General features: G+C 33.1%; 1 protein-coding gene across 2 annotated transcripts in view; it reads right to left on the bottom strand.

The window, feature by feature from the left end:
- LOC123720147 (max dimerization protein 1-like) overlaps nt 1-18,724 on the bottom strand; it is a 238,871-nt gene that overhangs the window by 43,583 nt on the left and 176,564 nt on the right. The gene's annotated exons all lie outside the window — the stretch shown is intronic.

Genomic DNA, 18,724 nt, shown 5'->3' with positions numbered 1-18,724 from the left:
AAAATCAAATGCATTGGCAGTGGTTTGTCGCCAAAGAAAACGCCCGCGGCCACTGGTTTCTCGCTCGCTTTATCAGGCGTAACTAAGCTTATTTCAAATACTGACGAATAAGCCGACGTACTTTTTCTATATTTAAATAAATTTTCTCATTTTAATATATATTTATATGACGCGGTATAGCATTTGGCTTTGTGTGTCTGTCATAGTAGTAAACAGGTATTATAAAATTAGATACAACTTTTTTTAATCTAGACAAATTAATTATAAATAATGAAAGCAAACTTGTGATTTTGACATCCAAGGGATTCCTTAGTGTATCAATCAAATTGATATATCCACAAATAGACATATTTTATTAATTGATATTATATGGACGAAAGATTAAAACCTTGTCATACTAAGTTGTCTTATATTTCCTATTTTGGTACAAACTATGCCCGTAATAATGTGTTTGTACATATTTTAAATCTATATAGTCAGTAGTACACGATCCTCAATTTGTTTTATATTATCTGCAAATGCGTATTTTACAATGAAATAGGCAATTAGAATGGATTTTTAACACCATCTAAAAGCGCACACACACAATATCCCTGTATATTGCACAGTATTAATACATTGTCATAATTATAACATAAAGTTTGTCTGTATACAGTGTAATGTAAAATTATTACATCAGTTTTCACCAGCGAAATCGTTTGCGAAATTTTACCTTACCGTTAACATACAAAAAACCCATGAAAGAAAACAGTTTCAGACTAATGTGTTGTCGTAATGTAAGTGGACAATAAGAAATGTCGCAAAAACTGGTCCAAGGAAAAATTACATACGGAAAGTAACAATAAACAACAAACGAAAGTTTTTTTGACTGCGACAACATTAATGTAGAGTAAATACAGAATATTATTACATATATTTATAGACATTTGAATTGTACCTACATATTGATTAAATCATACAGCATTTCCAATAATAATAAAACAATATGACAATGTTACTAAAATTAAAAAAAAGTCTAAAGGTCTTACTGTTTAATAACCTCTTTCCTAAAAGCAAATATTTTTTTAATTATAACAATGAATAAGTAAAGCCATTGTCAGAAAAAATCAATTTCATATCTTTCAGCACACACAAGTTGAAAAATACGAGCAAAATTGTTTCGAGCCGCCATTTTATATCACACGTCAAAAGTGACATTGACAGGCGCGTATCAGATGCCCAGGCGTACAGGCAATGAAATTTTATTCCTTTCATTTCTGGAATTACAAGTATTTCATTTTCGGTACACCGACCCTCGAGGTGAGGTGGAATTAATGTCTTCCAATGGAAGTTGACACTGACATTTTGATTATTTGATTATAGCGATATCAAATTACTATGGATGGAAATCTCGATTTCAATAATGTTTATGGTGACCATAATGGAGTGTATAGAAATTATTTTAAAGAGTTTTTAAGCTTATTACCTCTTCAGCTCCTTGCTAATTGGACGCGACAGTTTGTTCACATGGATACACGATTATGTGTGAATGTTTAGTTAATGTTTTAATAATTTTTATTACTTTTTTCCTTTTGCAAATGTTTAAACTTTTTTAATTATATTATGTATTCCATCTTTGGCTATATCTTTAGTATAATAATTTGTCGATATATATAATTTATATTAGCTGTAGTATGACGAAATAAATAAATACTAAATAATAGAATAGAGATTATACATAATTTTTTATTGCGTCTTTACGTATAGGTTATGGAATATGTTTGTGATCAAGGGACGGGCGTTCGCGGCCTCGATTGCTCAAAGTGCCACTATACACTCCCGTCTTGAAACTTTAAATATTCGCATCCTACTTTTTGCTTGATGAAAAATATGCAAATTTCGCTTCAACTTAAATGTAATATGTTAGTATTAACATACATATTCGAGCGATAACTCGTTGCCACAGAGTAATTTGCATGAATATAGTTTGACGAGCGTCTTTCTCCCAACTTGCACGGGTTTAGCTGCTCTGTGCTAAGACTTGCATAAGCGTTTAATATTGTTCTAGCGTGACGCAATTTCAATTTTACTTATTAAGACGGTAAACCTCAAAAGAAGACAAAGAAAGAAGTAAAATTAAAAAAAGCAGACAGGAAATGTTTCAGAATATTGTAAGACATAAATGTATGATTTTTTATGACTTGGCAATGATTTCATGTCCATCAAGCTAACATATTCTAGTATTATAAGTTTACTTAATAAGTTAATTTTGTGAGAAAAAGTTTTTCGCAATGCCTTTCATCGCGACTTCAGTAGGATTTCTTTTAGATTGAGGCGTGTAAACAAAACGTTCATTAACGGATATAAACGTTAATTTATTGTTAATATGTATGTTTTATACTTAACAGCAGTTTGAGCGTGTTTTCATAGTGAGTTTTTTCTTTTACACTATACATTGCAACACAAAGGGCATTAACGGCAACAAACACATGAATTACAATCTAGCCTATACAACGATTTTGGCAATATTATGTTGACTTAATTTTCTATAATACTAGTGAATAGTTTAAACTAAAGTTCATTATGTTCGTGTGTCCGAGATACCGCACTTGCACTTATATTCACTACACTAGGTTTACTCTTGTTAACTCAAAAGGTTTAGTTATCTTCGGCCGTCTCATTGCTGTTGTATCAAGAAATTGAATGGCCTCAGCATTCACCTGGTTGTGCTGCCTATTTAAGTGAGTGAAGGCAAACCACCTATACAACATAAATTGCTAGACAAGGGACATTGACGGGAACAAAGTTATCAGTCAATTGCGAACAAAAAATAATTTAATGAATCATAAAGTGTAACCGGTATAATTACCACGATTGCTCGTATTATCATAGTGAGTGCTCCCAATTTTCGTTTGATGAGTTTTTTACGAGTTCCAAGCAGTCGTATGTAATTTACTGCCTCGTAAAACGCTGCCTGATAACAATGTACTTGCAGCGTATTAGGGTATTAGGGCGATCTTTGTCCGAAATGTTTCCCTCAATGGCCTCTAAAACTGCTGATTTACCTGACTCGCTTTGATAATGATCGTTGAAGGGTGAACTTTTACGGTCTTATTCAAATTAAATTAGTCCGTACTATTTGCTGACAGACTATGAAAAAGTATTTGTTGTCTGAATAACGTCATTTTAATTACTTAAATAATAATAATCAATGGCGCTACAAAGTTTTTTCTAGGTCTGGGCCTCAGATTTCTGTATCTGTTTCATGAACATCTGTTAATCTAATAGGCAAGTAGGTGATCAGCCTTCTGTGCTTGACGCACGCGTGCTAAGGCAAGCCGGTTTCCTCACGATGTTTTCCTTCACCGTTCGAGCAAATGTTTAATGCGCACATAGAAAGAAAGTCCACTAGTCCTTCTTAATTACTTACTAAAATAAAAAGAATTGCTTACTTTAATCAGTCGTTAATTAATCCTTAGTTAAATTTTTATTTTCTAATATATTATTTATCGGCCGACTAAGAGTCACTAAAAAGTCAAAAAATTTTTCAAAGTAGAAATCTACTTGGTTTTTGAGATTATTCATTACAAATATTCCCTACAAATTTCTATAAATAATTTGTAGAAGCCGAGATTTTAGTAACAATAAAACGGATACGCTAAATAGAATTTACGCTCCAAAGTTTTTACTACCTACGCGAAAACGGCTATAAACATAAAAAACTACAAGTACATCATAATGTTAAAAGCACAGTGAGTAACGTCTCTAACCAATCGTGGTAACGACATCATTCTACTTTAACACTCTTTACAAAGAAGATGATATAAAGCTGTCACAAAGTGTTACGTAAAGGACATACACGATATATTCAGGAGAATATAAAATATATGTTGAACAAAGAATATCAAGTACAATACAATACTCATCAAGCATTTTACAGCTAAGGTAATCAATATTCAAAAGGCATATTTTTCAACTTGGACAGCGCTCTGTAGGTACACAAAGAAATTAGAAATCGTAAATACAAAATTGGTTGGAAATAGAATACTTCTGAAGTCTCTATGGACAATGTATAGAAAGTATGCGCCAAGTACTAATCTAAATTGAATCCAATTGTCTGCCAACAAAGTCAAAGTCAATATTATATATACATATAGGTAAAGAACGTCAAAAAAGAAATAAAATAGTTCTCAAATCAAAGGCGTAGAACGATAGAGTAGAACTAGCAATAAACTCTCCTTTAATCGCCTTAATACTTTAAGTGTTTTTTTTACACAATATTTGTTGCTGCAACCATGCACCATGTTCCATATGACTTCTTAATTGATTAATTAATAATAATAAAATAAATTAAAAACAAAGATTTGTCCTCTATCAGCAGGAGGCATGGTGAAATAGGAGCACGCACTTACAGTCTCGTGGGAACAACACGCAACAGTTACGTTATCGTACAGTTAATTTAATATAAATACTTGACACAATAGGATTATTTGTTCTAACCAACACACACATGTACTGTTACTACATATTGTCGTATATATCATATATATGTCTTGTATACAAGAAAACGTTTGAATCATTTGTCGCTTCGTTCGTTTTGATCGAAACTTTCAAACAATGCCTTATAACTTCAATGTCAAAACGCACAGTAATCAAAGTATGGCGCATTAAATAAACCTCTTAATGCAATTTGTATGCACAATCGTGCACATTGCACGCGGTTAGCTGCCGTTTTTTTAATTGGTCAACTCGTGTTGGACGCACGCGATCATGTTTTGCATATAGATTGCCACCCTACGTCCGATACCAGACAAATGAGGTTTCACTGTACAGTTGGGCATTTGATTTTTTATACCGAAGGGTGACCAATGATTAGGATGTGATATGTGTTTTAAATTAAAGTAGGTTTTATTTAAAAAAATCGAAGACGGGTAGATAAGTTGTGCTTTGGGTTGGGTACAAAGTTTGGTAAAGAATGTATCGTGTGTCTACTAGTAGAAAATACCATCCGTATCACTTTAACGACGTACGTCGTTTCACAACTAAGCGTTTATTAAGGCAATTTTTGCCAGTTTTTCAGCTGTCCACTGAAGTATTTCCAAACCAATTCGACTTCGGGTCCTTTAAGAAAAGAGCGTACCAATTCTTGAAAAATACGGCAACGTACTTGCGAGCCTTCTGGCAATGTGACATCAGGTCAGCCTCCTGCCCTTTTGCCTCCTAAGTCCTATTACATAAAAAATACTAGTACTAAAATTTTATAACTAATACTAATATACTAGACTAGAGATATTATTAAACACAATTAAACGGAACTCACACTAAAACAATCAAGAAAAACAATATTAAGTAATAGTTAAATTATATCAAATTACTGTCTTCAAAGCAGGGAACCAACTCGAAATTAATTTGTTTTCGTGTTCACTCGTAGAAGGTAGTCACGAATATTAAAATTATTTATGACTTATTTACGTCAGATTTGCTTTTATTTCATTATAATGAATGCTTTAAAGCCAAATAAATTAAGCAATAACTTTAAACGTCGCGTTTATGTGCCCCCATTCATGAATATTTTTATTGCTAGACTAATATGAACTAGTTTTGAATATATCTCATCTTAATTCATATAATAACTTTTTAACAAATAAAAGCGATTCAAACAAGTTTGATACAGCTCTTGGAAAATACTGGTTATTTTATATTGCATTTCTAAGCGAAAATAGTGCGGTGTAAAGTACTAACGTAAATAAAGCCTAATTGAGTTTCTCGATTAATATGTTGCCTAAATCAATAGACGAGATAGCTTTAGTAAATGGATTGTACCAGGGGCACATATCATGCGAAGAGCATTACAGCAGCTGTTGGGATCAGGGGTCAGGAATGAGATGGGTCGCGGTTTGCATACAGATCTCTGACCGCTGTGACGTACGTGTTTCGCAAGCAATGAGCTGTCGAACGGTGAAAGATAGATCAATAGAACCTTCGGCATACAAAGTCCAGTCTCAAACTCATGTTTATTTAATACTGTAGCACAGTGTAGCCGTAGCCTTTAGAGTGCTACGAAATCAGTAAGTGTGCTACAAATAGCTACGACGCGTAGAACCACTTGCTTCAGTCATCGTTATTTAAAATTGATCCTTTAATAAATTAATTTATTACTTTGTTTAATGGATACCTCGCTATTAAAAAAGAACACAAAGAAGACAAATAAAAATATGGGAAGATGATGAAGCAGCTGACCCTATGTGGCAGTTCTTAGAGGAGGCCTATGTCCAATAACAATTATTAGTGTTTATAGGACTTCACATTTTAAGTACTAGGAGAAGTATTTTACAACAATAAAAGCTATTATTATTATAATTATATATTACTTTATCGATCGAACTGAACAGAAATTTTATGCATTGAATAAAAAAGTATGAGTGAAATCTCGATGAAAGTTTTAAAAAGAGGCGCCGATCAATATTAGCTCGAATCTGTTACAACTTTATCCATTATCGAACTCCGAAGTTCTACATGAAAAGTTAAATTTGCTATAATTGGAGTGATTTAATTTAGAGCATTAAACGAATGGAGCGGCCCCAAAACTTCCCCCCTCGAGTTTGATAAGAGGTTTTCAGTTGCGGCCATTAAATTTGCCTTATACGTCGTTTAGACAGCTAAATGTATACACTATTCGTTTATAAGCGTTTATAAACATATTCTTCGTTTTTTTTAAACAAAATAACTAAGCCAAATGCTAAACAAAGTCTTTTATTTATGGATTTGTATGTCTTGTTGTTGAGTTGAATGAATTGTCGAGAAAAATGTTTATGCATACAACTTTCTATATAAATCCAGTTTCAATTCCAGCATTATTTAGACTCCTATCTTCACTTATCGCTATTTCTGTGACCCAACACGTCATGTAGAGTCGAAATGCAAAGCCACTTGGTGCCAAGAGCAAGATACGATGCTGATTAAGAGCCTCCTCAACAGCCTTCGCGAACTATCCGCTCAATTCAACGTACAGCTTGGAACTTCGTATTACCATAATTAACTAATCTGTATAATTAACTGCATTAATGTAACCTATTTTTATCTTATAGGAAGCATTTGTAATCTTAGATTGTGTATACTAAATCGCCTCACAATTTTTATTGTCTTAATTATATTCCTATCAAAACTATACGTGATGTTGCATGTTTGTGAAATTAGCAGCAACTGGTTTTACTTGCTTGTCATATAAAAAAAGTAAATATTTACTATATACAGTTTATACTATACTCAATAACTACTTGACTTTTGAGAAATTGATTTGAGTAATATATTATTTTTTAAATATTATCAGCTATGCGAAGACAAATTATTAAAAAGATTAAATAAATTTACAATAATGTCGTAAAAATAATTCATATTTTGTTGCTAGTTTTGATAAATAATTTTCTTTTACAATATAAGGCGGACGCTTGTACAGGAAATGTGTGGAGTCGTAATTAAATAATTTTTACATCAGGATTAAAATTATTCAACGTATCTTGAAATAAAAACAATCGACATTAAGAATACAATTGAGGCGTTTCCTACATAGAATATTTCAATATGTGCACAGACTGTAAGATAAAGATTAAAATACTAGAAAATATATAGACAATTTTGATGATTTTTGATGTTTCCAACATCAGTAAGTTTGACTTCTAACATCTCATCTCACAGTACAGAGAGTTTTCCCTTAAATAGAGACTGTAAGTAGTGTTGTGGTCACTTTCTTACATTAAATATCCTTTTTAGTAAGTTAAGTTAGTTTTAAATTACTTATTAGTAAGTTAGACTAGATCGTAATATAAAATGATGTCTAATGTTTAAAGAACTTTATTTCTCATTATAAAAACGTATTTTATTTACATGAGAAACTTAATATTTTTTATATACGAGCGAGAAACACGACAACATTAGCCGTCCCAAGTCTATTAGGTTCACTCAGACATGTATCTTTAATGCCCTTGAATTTGTTAAACACGCTAATATTGCAAATTTTAGACGGTAATTGATTAAATAATTGCACACCCTCCTAATATACTTCTTCAAATAATTTCTACGCGGCTTCGGCAAGATAAGCAAACTCGTTCGACGAGTATTTTATGTAGTTGTGTTAGATTTTTTAAAATGATAAGCTTCTATGGAGAGGTTTTTTTTTAAAATTAAATACAGATGCTAAAACATATAGTTGTTTAATCGTTTCTTTGTGCATAGACATATATAAAAATAAATATAAGTAATACATGATACATTCAAGTACTAAAGTCAGTAAACGGTACCTAAGTATAGCTATCCGAATATTTCAACTCTTTGAACCCCTTGATAGGAAATCATTGAATATCCGCCAGCCAAATTGAAGGGTCCGAGCAATTTTGCTTAAAATCAAATCACAAAAAGAGCTTTTCCCTAGATAATCCAATTGAATGCTAATATTCACACATCGGATAGGAAACTCATCAGCGGTGGATGAACCAGCAATCCATTAATGATGAAAGTTCAACAAAGTACACAAATATTTAAGCGACTTTAATTAAATATTATTTACCCAGGTACCTATTTTACGTGGTTTGGTCCAGAAATGCGTGAATATATCTCAGCACCTATTGGACTGGTTTTGGCTTCTGGAGATAAAAACTTGCATTTACAATACACGGACACTAATAGTGAGGATCATTTGAATCAAAAATATTAGTGGCCGCGAATTAATTTGACAAATACACGAAAATTGACACATGTGCGTTGAAGCCTAAATAGCTAATAAAAATAAATAATAAATCAGTGTCGCTACAACCTTTTAAGGTCTGGGCCTCAGATTTCTGTATGTGTTTCATGATCATTTGTCAATTTAATAGGCAACTATGTCTACTGTGCCTGACACACACCGTCGACTGTTAGGTTAGGACTGTCTAAGATTTCTCACGATGTTTTCCTTTACCGTTCGAGTGAACAGTGCACAAATGGGGATCGAATCTACGAACACAGAGATGAGCGTCGCATGCTGATACCACTAGGTCAACATTGCTTTTATTCAGTAGATAATACTCAAATCAATAATCCTTTATCTGAAGTCGGTAAAAACCTTCATCAACGCGTATATACGCAGACTTCTAACTTTACTTACATAACCCGAAACGCCGAGTTGCGTATACATATAATCGATAGAAGGTAATTTTCTATACGAGTTAAAATTATTACACTTAATGCAAAATCCTTTTGGGACTTCAATCCTTTAGGCGCATTCAAAACACGTAACAAGAGTTAAGGGAGCCTGCCTTTCATTAAAAATGGTACAATAGTGAATGCGGTTTCGTTTAGTCTTGAGTAGTCTGGTTTCCTCCTCAGAAACTCAGTCGGACAACGTATTGAAGTCATAGAAAGAGCTACAGCGATAGCACTAGGGGCGTTCACACGAGAGGCGTTAATTACACGCTGAAGTCTGAGTTTATAATTGCCCTATTGTTTAGGTGAATGCAAAATTCTATTCTTCAAAGGGATTGCCTTTTGTCGGCGTCTCAAGACATAATAAAACATAAGTTTGAAGTATTTTTAAGTGTTTTTCAATTTTCTACGAACTTACTCCTCCATTGGAGTACTGACATCTAACTTAAATTATTCCTTACATTTATAACATGTTACTAACGTATATTAATGTGTATAGAGAACCATTCAATATAGTTTTAAATAAGATTATTCTCATCAAAAACAAAAAGATATATGTCACTTCCGTTAGAAAAATAATTATTAAAATATACACCACCACCATACACAGTTATTGCATTAGAGAATTTTTATATCTAATTAAATTTTCCTACTTCTATATGTGAAAATCAGCTAAAATAGAAATGTTTACTCACGTCGTGGTTAATAGTCGCGTGTCTGAAAACTCCTTACACTACCTTTCACCACGCCACTGTAAGTTTAGATTCAATCTAGCCCGTTAGAAAATTCTCAACAAATGTAGTTAGAGTGAGTCTACACGAACTGATTACATAACTCCAAACTTGAGCGTATCTTCCACTGTAAGTAGAATAATGGCTCTGTATTTTACTAAATGGTTTCACAACCCTTCAATTTTTTAGATTGAATCCATTTCTATTTTATACACAATCAGCCTTTTATGTCCGCCGGTTTCCTCACAATGTTTGCGTAGCCCTGATTCGAATGCACGCTGTTGAATATCGCAAGCTTAAACCACTAGACAAACACTGCTATTCAATTGTTTTAATTTATTTATTTACACTTTAATATAAATCGTATAAAGACTTTGGCAAGTGTAAAAAGTTTCAGGAATAAATCTAGATCATAGGATATATTTTTTATTTATCACCTATGCCATAGACACATTAAATATAAGAGTCAATCTATATAACAAAATCATTGGTTAAAAATATAATTACGTTTGTTTTAAGTTTTCGTTCATATCCTCTAACCGCTTCCTTGTACAAAAGCCTTTTAAAAGTTATACCTAAAGATTGTTTGTGAACTGCCTAATGAAGATGCATTTAGGAAGGAATTGTGCTGACGTGTAGGAAAACAAGCAACTTCTGACGCTTTTGAAGTCACTCCTTGTTTGGGCGAAGCTTGAACGAAGTGCTTGGTAAAGCTAACAATGTATAAACTGTTACCAGTAGTTTGGGAGAGCAAAAAAATTAAAGTCCCCTAGTTATTCTAACGATTATATCGTAACTTTTGTAATTGTCTTTGGTTTTGGTTTTTTTTTTTTTTTTAATAATTTTATGGCCTGGTAACGAGACCTTTAAGCCAAGTCTTATTTACGGTCACTAATTCACATGTTATTTTTGGTTTTGGTAGTGAAATGTCATAGACCATAGACACAAATTCTAGTGAACATATACATAGAGCAAATATAATGTTCATTAATGTATTCTGAAGTAGCAGGCATGGAGCTTGACTACGCATGAATTGAACGCAGATACGCGCCTTTTCAACTGAAATTACAATTTGCTATGTTATACTGTACTGGTTGATACAAATTAATTTTGTTATATTACATAATTATAATACCATTGGTCTTAGTAAAGTTTTAAATTTCTTTAACGTCCGAAAAGAAAAAGTTTGTCTTGTTTATGTTTCCACCACACTATTATAAACTTTTAAAAACTATATTTATGTCGGAGCAATGGCGTTCCTGTCAAGTGCTATTGTCATTATGTCACAATAAATAAATTACTTTTAATAATAATAATAACTATGAAATCACTGTTACTATCGATTATCAAATATCAATTAAACCACAAATATTGACATTTTGAAATTGATTTGACTTGGACGTCGTTATATTTTTTAGCTCTGAGACATATATAATAAAGCGGAAATAATGTCAACGACAAACACTACTAAAACATCTGGCTGTTGATTTACAGAAAAAAATAATAATCTAGTTATCACAATGGCGTAGATAAACACAATAAATCTGCTGGAGCGGGTTATCCTCCCGCGATAAATATTATTAAAGAGTCCACCTCCTCTCCACTCGTACATTTGTTTCAATAATGCATACAGCGGCATAAATTAATACGAATTGTTCCTAGTAGTATTCTTAGTGAAAATTTGAAAACGTCAAGTATTGTTCATATTCATATTAAGAATACTTTGTCTTTGTTCTTGTAGATTAGAAATAATATGGCGTGTCTCAGCACCAATTATAGACGTAAACTTTAAACACAAATTCCTCAGTAGTAGAAGAGAGGTAACGTTCGGGAGTTAAAGCGGATTTTTAAATCGCTATGTCGCAGTGGTACGGCGTAAGTAAAGTAAAATCTCTTTGAAATCCGCCGTTGTGTGTGACGCCCCTAGCATTCAGTTAATTAAGTCGTATATGGAAAGGTTCAGAGCGACCGTATGTTTACTGAATCATTCAATGCGCCTGCGAAATAGATCTGTTCGATCGATTGAAACCATTGATTTATAATGCCACCAAACCATTTTTAAATATTACTATTGTGATGTAGTCTGTGCAATATTTTTGTTCAGCAGTATTGATTTAGCGGCTTCTCGAGCATTGAGCTTATGTGCCTTCAAATCTCTGTGCCAAAGGGTTTTCTATGTATACATAAGGTAAGGATATATTCTTACATTCAACTTCTGTTTGCATTTTTGTTATGTAATACGGCATGGCATATAAATATAATAAACACTTAAATTAACTAAAGTGAAAACTTTGATTTTGATTGATTAAAGTTATTATAATATTTACAATACTTGCCGACTTGAAAATATGAAAAGTTGACGCATTTAGTGTGTGTAGCGGTCCTAAAAACATTACGTCCTACTTAAGTGTCGAATACTATATATGGTCTCAAATAATATGTATTAATAGAGCAGTGTTGGCCTAGTGGCTCCAGCGTCCCACTCTTATCCCTGAGGTCTTAGGTTCGATCTCCAGCTGTGCGCCAATTTTCTGTCATTTAACATTCGATTGAACGGTGAAGTAAAACATTGTGAAGAAACCTGCTTCCATGAACTTAAAAATCGACGGCGTGTGTCAGACACAGGAGGCGGATCACCTACTCGCCTAATAGATCGACAAATAATCATGATTCAGAAATCTGGGGACCATACCTTAATAAGATTATGGATTCTAAAATAAGGCTATACAGATTCGTATCTGGTCGCAATTACGTAATGTTTTCATCGCGACGGTTAATCTTTTTGGGAGGCGGCCAGCGATAAGCGAAGTGTGCACATGCAGTCATCGTTACTTTTTACAGTGGACACAAGTGTCGCAGTAAAGATAGCGGGCCGAAGATACGGCGCACCTTTCACACCGAACGAGACATTTGAGATTTTCCATTTTTGAATCCATTCTATTTTGTTAAAAGATAAGCTTTTGTTAGAGATTTAAACGTTTCGGGATCTAAACAAAAACACAAAACAAAAGACGAAACGATGGCTTAATTCAGTTAGTTGTAGTGGAGGCTCAAAGGCGCGTTGATATTCGACATGATTACAACCCCAATGAAACGAACTGTCAACATTCTTTATCACACAAAATTAAAAATGAACGATGTAAAGTAAGAGAGAGAGTGTTAGAACTTTAACGTAATTTACAAGGACCATGCATTTGGTTAAATGCTGAAACTTTTTCTAAGCCGTTAGGAATCATTTCTCATTTGTGTTCTGTGTGAGAGCCGGCTGCGGCCACTAAGCGCCGATATTGGGAAAGGCGACGATTTATCGACGTAGACGAATCACGACCGGAATGTCTACGGGTGCCCTAATGCCTCTTTAAATGGTTATATTTATTGTAATGTCCGTTTGGAACAATCTTGATAGTTTGATTACAGTTGCACATTTTCTGTTGTATTTAAAAAATCTTATTAGAATAATTGATGTCGGTGTTCCTCTGAGAGAAAGTAATGTTAATATATTTTTTGAAGTTATATTTATTTTGGCGCGTTACGGAAAGATGATGAGAGTAATTTTTTTCTACATTACAAAAATTACGTACCTACGTATTTATCTTGTTACGCCAAAGAAGTATATATATAACTTCATACGGGAGCGTTCAAGCATTACGAAACGAATTTTGTTCCTCTTGTAAAACGTTACGATGCGGGGCGGGGATTGAATTACGCGTTATTGATAATATTATTTTTGACTTTCCAGTACTTTACACCACATATATACTCTTGACTCTTTGGTAAGTTTGAGGTATAAAGAGTCACTGGGGGTGGTCACGAAACGTTTTACTATTGGATACAGAAAACGTTACGGTGCGTTTCATTGGGGAATTAGAGAAGTCAAGAATCTCCTAAAATTGTATGACGTAATACTTGAACGCTCCCAAAGTACAGACACGTTCTTTTTTTAAATACAGAGGGTATGCTCAGTAATAAACCCGTTCCAAATTTCGTCACAATGTAAATGAGTTACATTTAGTAACCGACAAGTTTCGTCCTAAAGTTGTCGTGTATTACGCAGAGAAGGCTGACTCTCTATTAGTATATTTAAAAAAAAACGTCGAAAACCACCTCCGTTTTCGGTTGGTAAAAATTATACACAGTTGACAATCTACGTCCCAATGAATTTTAGGGTCTATCAACTACTTTTATTACACTACGTGCGTAAGTTGGCATTTAACTAGCCTGCTGCCAGGATAAAAAATAAACACTATACGCACTCGGCGTTTGTTCGCTCCAATACTTTACCCCGTTATTGAAGGCCAGTGAACATCTAAAATAACCTAAAACGATCAAAGTCCTCACAGGTCAATAGTTTGAAACAGCCTACGTGATCGATGACCTATACGTGGTATCCTCAGAAGCTCAGGTTTATAAATCAATCTATTTTAATAAGGTTTGCTTTGCTATATAACTTAGCAATTTAATGTTCCAAATTTAAATCCTATTTTAGCTTGATTTGCTATACTAGTACACTGATATACCTTTGTGGGGTGAACGGCCTCTGGTGTATGAAATAAATGATAACGATAAAAGCAAGCGCGAAAAACTTCGTGAACAAATTCGTGGCATAAATAACTAAATATGTCATATCACAATGGAATAATATTTTTATTAGAAAATTAATTTTCACATTTCTCTATAATATTAAAGCCGCCCATTAAATTGTCTTTAATAGTAGATTAACTTAAATTTAAGATTAAATTTATCACGGTAGCTTTATGCGCGTAATAAAAATATATATTTTATTTTTATTAATTTCGTAGTCGTAAAACAACATGTATGCTTAAAAGATACAAAAAATATAGATTTTTAAATTTTACAAACATATCTATAAATTATATTAGAATATAAAATTTCTAACAATAAAACAAATTAACAGAAAAAAAGTACAATATATAAATAGAAACTTAAACCTCATTAAGAGTGTGACACACAAAATTACGTTAAATAGAAAGGTTGTTGGAAAATGTATAATGAATGTAACATTTTCATTAATGTTAGTAACGATAGATAAGCGAGGCATAGATATGTATAGAAGACGTTTAGTTCTATTAACTCTAGAATTATAAAGAAAGGAAAATTGAAAATTTTGTATGAGCAGTAAAGATAAATATGTCACACAAACAAACTAGTTCAATGAAGTTATGTCGGAGTTTTTATATGTAAATCTTTACTTAAACAATCGTTAGTAAGAGAGTTAATGTTAGCACCTTGCACCTAAATTGCGTCTGCCAACATTACAGAATTGGCAGAATGCAATTTAAATTTTTCTCTTTTGTTGGTAGCGTAACAAAGCCACAGACGTTACGAAATAAAGCTGCAACATATTTCGGTAGAAATTCAAGACGCCCGAACTGTATTAGCTTTGTGTGGACCAATTGTACCGACGTGTTTTCTGTTTCACTTACCACCACAACTATTTGTAGATTGAAAGCGGCTGTGCGTGGTAGGAATTTTAAAAGAAATAAGACTTTTTTAAATATAATATGCATAGTAAATGCGACGAGCGTGGTCAATATCATGAATGATGAAGCGAGAGAGGTATGTTAAGACCGTAAAAACTGGATATCCGCGGTCTCTGCCTACACTTTCGGGAAAAAAGAGTGTTATTATAAATGAATAGTTTAATGTTAAGAAGCGCAATCATTCTCTTAATAGATATACCTTAGTCACTTTAGTACCCAATGTTTTTTGAGTAAATAATTAAATTTGCCGGACATAGACACACACAATTCTAGAAAGGTTGATATTACATCGCCAATTTTTTAAGAACGCTCCTTTCTTACTTGACCAAAAGCCGAATAATTTATTTTAGATTTGTATAAATAATGACAAATCTTATTAACTAATTAGTGTTCGCGTTTCCGGTATGCAACTGCTTTTTGCTTCATATTATCATAATTCACAACCACTTAAAAGCTGATCATTCGATACACAACTCTTAGTTTCGTCAAACCTCCGATGCAAAAATATAATGACAAAGGATAATATACAAAGTATATCGCACGCGCATAACTTCTTATTTAGAAATTCAAGATTTATTCACAGTTAATAAACGAATGAAATTCTCAGTAGTCGTGCCAAGGAGACTTCCACCAGCACATCCGTTGCTTGATTTATTCGTCAGCTTCACCGGATTCTCGGCTTTAAAGACATGAGCACAACGCATAGGATAGCGGTTAACTTTGTTAGGCAATATCTGAAATCCCTGTATACGCAGGCACAGTAGATAGAATAAACTATTTGTGTAAATAGAATATATAGTAATTTAAGCATTAATCGTTTACTTTCAAAGAAAGTATATTTTAAACTTTTCTCTTTTGTTGGTAGCGTAACAAAGCCACATACGTTACGAAATAAAGCTGCAACATATTTCGCCAGAAATTCCGCACAATCAGCCATACAAAAATAGGCATGCAAATGTCATGTTAATAATTATGATGCCATTAGACATTCGCCCACGCTATAGAGGCACCTTGCCTTTAAAAGTTTAAACTCCCTCCCCTTGAAAGCAATACACGGTAGTGACCTATTACATCTAGGAAGGTGATTAAATAGTGATAGCTATGTAATTTTTTTAAATACATCGTGGTGCAATATCCATCGGTACATATAGGGGGTACATACATATTTTTTAAATGTTTCGAATAAGTGTGAATGCCTTTTTACAGTCAAAGAGTTTATATTATATTATATATAGTAGAGAAAGATACATTAGGGATTCAATTATAAGACGTGCTGCAAACATTACAGATGACATATATACATGTATTTTTACTCTTGATTCAAGTAAAATATAAATTCCTACATTTTAAGGAAGAAATTGTGCAATCTCAAGAAGTGTAACTCAAGTGAAAAGGATTGCGAGGGAATATTTATTAAGTCATTATTTTTCATAACATAAACTGATAAGGACAAAACGATGGTTATTCCATAATTAAATGAATTAAGGAAGTTTCAGTTTAAGATTAATTGAAAACAATCGCGTATTGTAAAAAATCGCTAATCGCTAATAGTGAAGTCATGTCCTATCTGTTACTCGCAAAATTATCCGCTACAAATACCGAGCTCACATTGAGCCAAGAATTTTAATATTAAAAATCAAAACATTCATTTTTCATATACCATGAAAATTCTCCACATCACATTTTATTAAAATAAAAACTCATAACAATTAGTGCGTGATTACTTTTGCTGCTAAAGTGGTGAGTACCCTTAATCAACTCTGAAGCTCAGATAATATGCCGTTTAACCGGCACGGGGTTCATATCCCGACCAAACTACTATTTTTTCAAGCAATTTCATTATGTGGTTCCACATAAATGCTACACACTTAAGAAAATATCAATTACTTAAAGGCAGGCAACGCATTCGCTCCTAACACTAGCAAACTAACACTTAACGTCTGATGACCCTCCTGCTTGTTCTATAAAAATGAAATTCGGGTTTGTAAGCATTTCAGAAGGCGTTAATACGTTTCGCCAAAATCCTCATTGTATACACTCATGGGGTATACTTTCTTGTGTATGTGTATTCTATATTTAGCTTTATTTTTTATATATAATTGTAACGAATTGAACGTAAATTAGTTGTAGGATATCTGTCCCTGACACACATGCCCTCGACTTTTTTTTAATTCTAAGACATGCCGGTTTCTTCACGATGTTTACCTTCACACACCCAGGATCGAACCTACGACCACAGAGATGAGAGACGTTAAAACCACTGCTATCAAGCTGTATACATGTAAAAAATAAATGAAGTAAATGGCAAAAATCCAGTTTTCTAGTCCATCAGATAAAAAAGAAATTAGATATCCTAACTCTGGTATTTTGGTCAAGTGTTACGTCCTTACAGTGATCGATCACTGTTTAACGGGTCGTTGGAAGCGTTATAACGAAACTCGATAGTATTTTTTCAAGTCTTTAATAGCTATTTGCGAAGGGTAGTGTTACTTGGATAAGTAAAAAATCGTTGTACCACAGAATAGACAAGCTTCGATCTCAGATCCTGAGATATTTGATCGACGATAATTTTGTACTGGAACAAGTAGGGTCATTTATTGCCAGTAAAAATAAGTAATTAATATTTATCAACATTAATGAAATTGTGCAATAAATGTTAATTGTACAACTATCGATTAAACAATAAATTTGATACGTTAAAAAAAATATCTAAAATTAAAATTGCACCATTTAATAATGAATGAAGTTTTGTATAAGAGGTTATGCATCTAATAACTGGCCAGGTAAAAAAACAGCTAGTTTGACTATTAGAAGAAAAATCTTTTATGGATTTCTCGATTTTTTTGGAGTATATAACATGAACACAGGCTAATACAAGTTCTATCGATTGCCTTGGCTTCAGCAGTTTGAGCCCATGGGCTAAAAACGGCCGGTGAAGAAATCGGTGAGATCTAAGCCGGCCTGGTGGTTGCAGACCAGTAGGTCGGCTAGGTACCACCGGATCTACAGATTGGAGGTCTTGCTGCAACTGAAAGCCAGCAATTGGCGGGAGGTAGCCCAGGACAGGGAGTGTTTTATCGTTATTAAAATGTTATAATAAGATTGGCAGCCCTAGAATTTATTGAGATAAGACCCAACTAAATTTGTTTAATAAATTGCCTTACGGCCTTCAAAAATAAGACTTTTTGAAATATCGTTAATTATCTCTGCAAATAAGTCGACTTCGTTGTTTTCTTTCAAATTAAATACTTTCAAACTTCCAACTTCAGATAGGAAATTATATTTTCTGTGGGGTTATTAAAAGTTAGAACGAATTGTATTTAGTATTTTTGTTAA

Source organism: Pieris brassicae, chromosome 2, assembly GCF_905147105.1.
Source record: "Pieris brassicae chromosome 2, ilPieBrab1.1, whole genome shotgun sequence".
In the NCBI taxonomy this organism is placed as follows: Eukaryota; Metazoa; Arthropoda; class Insecta; order Lepidoptera; family Pieridae; genus Pieris; species Pieris brassicae.
Note: the sequence above shows the minus strand (reverse complement) of the source record. Positions and strands in the feature narration are given on the sequence as shown.